At 38.8% G+C, this 6,781-nt stretch overlaps 1 pseudogene; it reads left to right on the top strand.

The window, feature by feature from the left end:
• Positions 1-6,445: 6,445 nt before the first annotated feature.
• Positions 6,446-6,781, top strand: part of LOC101585823 — a 1,785-nt pseudogene continuing 1,449 nt past the window's right edge.

The raw sequence follows: 6,781 nt of genomic DNA, 5'->3' as shown, positions 1-6,781 counted from the left end.
GCATGTGGTGCTGGGGATTGAACCGCGGTCCCTGTGTTTTGCTTAGCTTAGCTTGTTCTAAGTAGGTGCTTTAGACCACTGAGCCATCTCACCAGCCCCCCACATCCTTAGTTATAATGTAAGTTACCTGCCCCAGAGCAAGTGCAGCATTCACACCCACAGTAATCAATCACAAACTCCAGAAGCCACCCTATAACTGCATGAGGCTTTGGGGAGTCAACTAGACACAAACCATAACAGGTGGGATACACTTCTACACTGTTAGCAGAAAGGTAAACTAGTACAAGCACTAGGGAAATCTGTATAGAGATTCCTAAGTAAACCAAAATTGGAAATTCCATTAGGCCCAGCTATTCCCCTTCTAGGTACTTTCTATGAGAGTTAAAGATATCGTTCCACAGTAATACTTGCAGACTCATGTTTATGGCAGCACAATTACTAATAGCTACATTTTGGGAACAAACTTTGTGTGCATCAATAGATAAATGAATACAGAAAATGTATTTATACACAAGAGAGTGCTAACTACTCTATCATAAAGAAAGATAAACATTGGGACTCCTCCAGAACCAGCCCAAGCCCAGGCCGTTTGAGTGAATGGGAGAGCTTCCACACTCCCCGTTGCCCGCTTGACACCTCCAGACCCAGCTCAAGCCCAGCAGGTGAGTGAAAACTTCAGCCATGCTCTCAGGACCCCGCCACACCTCCAGACCCAGCCAAAGCACGGTTTCTGAATGATAACTTCTTTTTATGTATTTATTTTTTATTGAGAAATAAATATGAATGAGACAGTTTCACAGTTGATTAATAGGACAGTTTTAGTAATCAATACACTGTACATTGTTATCTTCTTAGTGGTTACCCATAGTATAAGAAGCAGACAGGATATTCTGTCCAAACACTGTTAGTACACCTCCTACTTCTCATTGAATTAAGTGAAAGTAGCTGTAAAGTTATCGTCACTATTTTGCATATATAAATACAAAATTATCTTTCCTTTGTATCCTTTATTTCTTTGTCCTGTCAGAGGGGAATATTCTATTGGCATCTAAATACTATATGTGTTTGAATTCAACTAAACAATCTAACACTGTCTAGCAATTTACAATATTAGTGGGTTATCCTCAGAAGTTATTGACTTGAGCCTTTTACAGCTCATTGTATTAATATGGATTTACATTATATACCTCATTTTTATATTTTTCTGCTGGATGGTTAAGACCAAGATATAGCAAGACCTATATACCAAGAAATGTAACTTTTGTATCTGATAAGTTCAGCCAAGTACTCTTAGGATTTATCCTGTAGCCCTGTACTGCCCTTTGTACATCCTTTTGTCAGTGTCTGACATGAGGATGAGTCACAGCCATTGCTTGACCAATTTGCTCTCTGTGAAAGCTTGAGAAAATATTTTTTCTCTCCATGTGACTCTCCCCAGACCACTTTACATCATTGAACACATTCTTCTGTGGCTCCATAATCTTCTTGATCAGAAAATTTGGAGCACAACTGAGCTACATGTTGTTACACTACAGGTTCTCCTATGTCCCAAGTCTTCACTGACCTTGAATGAGAACTTCTGCTGGGCTCTCAGGATGACTCCAGACCAAGCCCAAGCCCAGGCCCAGCAAGTGTGTGGGAGAGCTTCCACACTCCTCTGCACCTGCTGGACTCCTCTGGACCCAACCCAAGCCTGGCTGTGAATGAGAAATTCCACCTCTCTATCTAGGCCCATCCAGACCCAGCCAAGGCCTGCCATAATGCTCTGGGGTGAAACTGCAGTTGAAGTCCCTACAGAAAACCTAGGGGCCAGAACAATCCAGCTAAATCAGGAGCACAACATCTTCCCAGAGTGGCACAACAGATTTACTTCGAAGGGTTGCAGCAGGAAGAAGCTGAGCACAGCAGCCAGAAGCAAGCCAGGCACAATGGATGAATTCAAACTTTGTAGATCTGCACCCAAATTTCGGCAGCTATAAAGGCTATAACTGCACCAAAGATCTACACCAAAGGTCAGAAAACAATGCTCTACAAAGTGACAAAGAGAGGAGAAAAATGCAAACTCAGGAACAGAGCCCACCCAGAAACAAGGCAGAAGACACTAGCACAGAAGAAAATAGGAATCACACAACTGAAATGTCTGAATTAATAGAGTCTTTAGTAAAGAAACAACTGGAGAAAGGCATAGAAGAATGCAAAGCTGAAATAAAAAAGAAATGTCTGAATTCATGGCATCTAAAGTAAAGAATCAAATGCAGAAAGATATATAGGAAATCAGATCAGAAATAATTCCTGAAGTAAAAAAAATTAATAAATGCTTTTCAAGAAGACACTGACAAAAAAAATAGAGATTAGAAAAATGATGGAATCCTTGATTGAACAATATAGGAAAGAAATAGATCACATGAAGCAGAGTCAAAGAAATATAGAGGAACTTAAAATCTCAATCACAAGCTTGCAAAATCGTTTGAGCAAAAGTGAAGATAGTTTCAGATCTTTAAGACAACATCACAGCTAGTGAAAAGGTAAGAAAAGATTTGTTAAAATCAACTAAGATGCAGGAAAAAATAATTCATCACCTGCAAGAAAATGCAAGCATGAAAAACATAAGACAATATGCATCAATGAGAAGGAAGGAGTCAATACAAATGATGTGAAAAAATATGGGCAGAAGCAATAGCAGAAACCTTCCCAAATATGAGGAAACAATCTGACATTCCAGTAATCGAAGCATACAGAACTCCAAAGAACAACAACCTAATTGAAAACACAGCAAGATATCAAATATTTAAAATCCAGAAATCCATTACAAGAACAACATACTGAAAAGAAACAGATCACATTTAAAGGAAAACCCATTACAATAATGGCAGATTTCTTTTCACAAAACAAGAAGTCAAGAAGAGTATGGAGCAGAGTACTTCAAGTCCTCTATGAAAACAAATCCCAGCCCAGATTAAAAAACCCTGCAAAACTCTTTCAAGTTTGATGGAGAAGTGAAATACTTCCATAACAAAGAACAACTAAAGAATTTCATGATGACAAATCCAACCCTACACAGGATACTGAAAGATGTTCTAGAGAGGGCCAAAAATGATCAGAACTCCACGAATGAGATGGGAAGCAACCAACTAAATAGGGCAAGCAATTAAACACAGGATAAAAAGGAGTAAAGGACAACATGTAAATAACATGTCAAAACATAAGTGAACACATCTCAATTCTAACCATCAAAGTAAATGGACTCAATTCACCAACTAAAAGAAATAGACTGGCACAGTGGATTAGGAAACATAAGCCAACAATATGCTGTATACAAGAAAGACACTTAAATCATAAAGAAATTCATAGACTGAAAGTAAAACAATGGAAAACAATACCACATGCCTCAGCACCTCAGAAAAAAACCAGGGGTAGCAATCCTGTTCTCAGACAGTCTCAACTTCAAACCAACAATGATCAAGCGAAATAAAGAAGGTCACTATATACTAGTGAGGGGGAAAATACTAAAGGAACATGTAAAGCTCATAAATATGTATGCAGCAAACACAGGAGAACGCAACTATATAAGACAAATCTTAATGAACATGAAAAATCTAATATCCAATATCACAATCTTAACAGGAGAACTTAACATGCACTTACCCCTAAAAGATAGGTAGGGTAGATAAAAGATTAGAAAAGAAGTAGCAGAACTGAAGCACAGCTTGTAAGAAATGGACTTGGTGGACATATACAGAGTGTTCCACCCAAACACAGTTGAATACATACTTTTCTCAGCTGCACATGGATCATTTAGTAAAATAGACCACATACTGGTCCATAGGTCATGCTTAAGCATATGCAAAAGAAACAGAAATTATCCCATGCATATTATCTGACCACAGTGCAATGAAACTGGAAATAAATGACAAAAGAAGCCAGAAAAAAGCCCTAAATACATGGAAATTAAATGACATCCTACTCAGTAACCAATGGGTCACAGATGAAATTACACAAGAAATTCAGCAATATCTACAACTCAATGAAAATTCAAGCACAACTTATCAGAATTTGTGGGATACGATGAAAGCAGTTATCAGAGGGAAAATCACAGCTATGAACTGACAAATTAGAAAAACAGAATGGGAACAAATAAACACCCTAATGCTGCACCTTCAACAACTAGAAAAGGAAGAGCAAAACAAACCCAGAGCCCAAAGATGGGAAGAAATCATAAAGATTAGAGCACAAATTAATTCAATTGAGATGAAGAAAGCAGTTCAAAGAATTAACGAAACAAAATCTGGCTCTTTCAGAAATTAAATAAAATTGTTAAGCCCCTAGCTAACCTCATCAAACAGAGGAAAGAAAAAATTCAAATACAAGCAATAAGGAATGAAAAGGGTGTAATTACCACAGACTCAGTGGAAATTCAGAAGATTATCAATAGCTACTTTGAGAGTCTTTACTTTCACAGAATAGAAGACACAGACAAAATGGACAGGTACGAATTACCAAAAATGAATTGACAAGATATAATCATTCTCAATAGCCCAATAACAGCCAATGAAATACAAGAGGTAATAAAAAAAAACTTACCAAAAAAGAAAAGTCCAGGTCCTGATGGATCCATAGCTGAATTCTACAAGAAATTTACAAAAATTGCACTCCCTATAATCCTCAAACACTTCAATGAAATTGAAAAGGAAGCAATCCTCCCAAAATCATACCTGCAGCAAGTATTTTACTGATACCAAAACCAGGGAAAGACGCAACTAAGAAAGAACTACAGGCCAATCTCCCTCATGAACATATATGCTAAAATTTTCAATGAAATCCTAGCAAATAGAATACAGCAATCATCAAGAGGATCATACACCATGACCAGGTAGGATTCATCCCAGGGATGCAAGGATGGTTCAATATTCGAAAATCTATAAATGTAACACACTATATCCATAGAGTGAAAACTAAAAACCACATGATCATCTCAATTGATGCAGAAAAGGCTTTTGACAAGGACCAAAAGTCATTCATGTTTAAAGTCCTACAGAAAATTGGAATAGATGGCCTCTACTTCAATCTGGTAAAAGCCATTTATGAAAACCCAGTGGCTAACATAATCCTAAATGGGGAAAAACTGTAATTTTTCACTCTTAGATCTGGTACAAGACAAGGATGTCCTCTCTCACCACTCCTATTCAACATAGTTCTGGAATCATTAGCTAGAGCCATTAGACAAGAGAAAGAAATAAAAGGCATAAGAATAGGTAAAGAAGAAGTTAAACTGTCATTATTTGCAGATGACATGATACTTTACTTGGAAGACCCAAAAAACACCACCAAGAACCTACCAGAATTGATACACAAATTCAGTAGTATAGCAGGATACAATGTCAATATCCAAAAGTCATTAACATTCCTCTACACAGATAACAAACACACTGAGAGGGAAATTATAGAAACAATACCTTTTACAATAGCCCGTCACAAAATGAAATACCTTGGAATTAATCTAACTAAAGAAGTCAAAGATCAGTAAAAATCCATGTGCAGACTCTTTAAAAAGCTAGGACTGGAAATCCCATTCAAATCAGCTCTCCCCCTTCTGGGAATTTTCCCAGAGGAACTGAAAAGGTCATATCATAGTGATATATTTGTACCTATGTTTATAGCAGCACAATTTGTGATAGCCAAATTCTGGAAACAACCAAGATACCCGTCACATTAGGAATGGGTTGAAAAGATGTGGTATTTTTATAAATACCAGGTAATGGTATTTATAATAAATAAATAAAAGGTAATGGAGTATTAATCAGCTATAAAGAATGATGAACTTGAAGCCTTTATATTTAAATGGATGTCACTTGAAGATACACTCATAAGTGAAATAAACCAGACCCACACTTGTAAATATCATTTAGTCTCCCTAGTATAAAAACTCAAAACAATAAATACAAATAGAAAGGCATAACACAATTAAAAGGAAAGCAAGAACTTGAGGATTAGACAATGAAGAAAGGGCAAGGACAAATATTAGGAAACATGACCAGGGCAAAGTCATACATTTTTATGTACAAGATGGCTAAGGCAATGATCCTGAGAATCTTCAGAAGATTTTTGAATCTAGCATTTAATTGGTAGGATTCTCACACTGACCAAACATATATGCTGATCCCAGTGAACTAAACAACTGCACTGAAGATAGCAGTGTGCAATAGTAGGGTCATGCTTGGAATGCCTGTTATTCTGGGCTTCTAAATATGTACTACTTCTTGTGACATACCAATTACTGCCATACTTTCTCTCAAATAAATGTTTGTTTAAAAAAATAAAAGGTGGGGGCGGGAGATTTGAACGGAGCGGCGCTGGGGGTGACACAGCGCTGGCTTCCCTTGGCACGCGCTACGGCCTCTACCGCGTGAGCTCGAGGTGCCGCGCGCCAGACCCTCTGCGGCCCGCCATGGCCCCGCGCCGGCGCCGCAAGCCGGAGACCCCGAGTAGGCGCTCCCCGACCCGCGGGACGCCCTGGCCGAGCACCTCAGGTGCCGCTGTCACTCGGCGCGATCGTTGCTTCACCTGGCTCCGAGAGATACGAAAGCTACAGAAGAGCACAGACCTCTTGCTGAGGAAGGCGCCCTTCAGCCGCGTGGTAAGAGAAATATGTGCTAAATTCACCCGCGGTGTGGACTTCAGCTGGCAAGCTCAGGCCCTGCTGGCCATTCAAGAGGCCACGGAAGCATTTTTAGTTCACCTCTTCGAAGATGCCTACCTCCTATCCTTACACGCTGGCCGAGTC

The sequence above is a fragment of the Octodon degus genome, unplaced genomic scaffold (assembly GCF_000260255.1).
Source record: "Octodon degus isolate 3935 unplaced genomic scaffold, OctDeg1.0 scaffold00251, whole genome shotgun sequence".
NCBI lineage: Eukaryota > Metazoa > Chordata > Mammalia > Rodentia > Octodontidae > Octodon > Octodon degus.
This window is presented reverse-complemented; position numbering and strand designations above follow the sequence as displayed.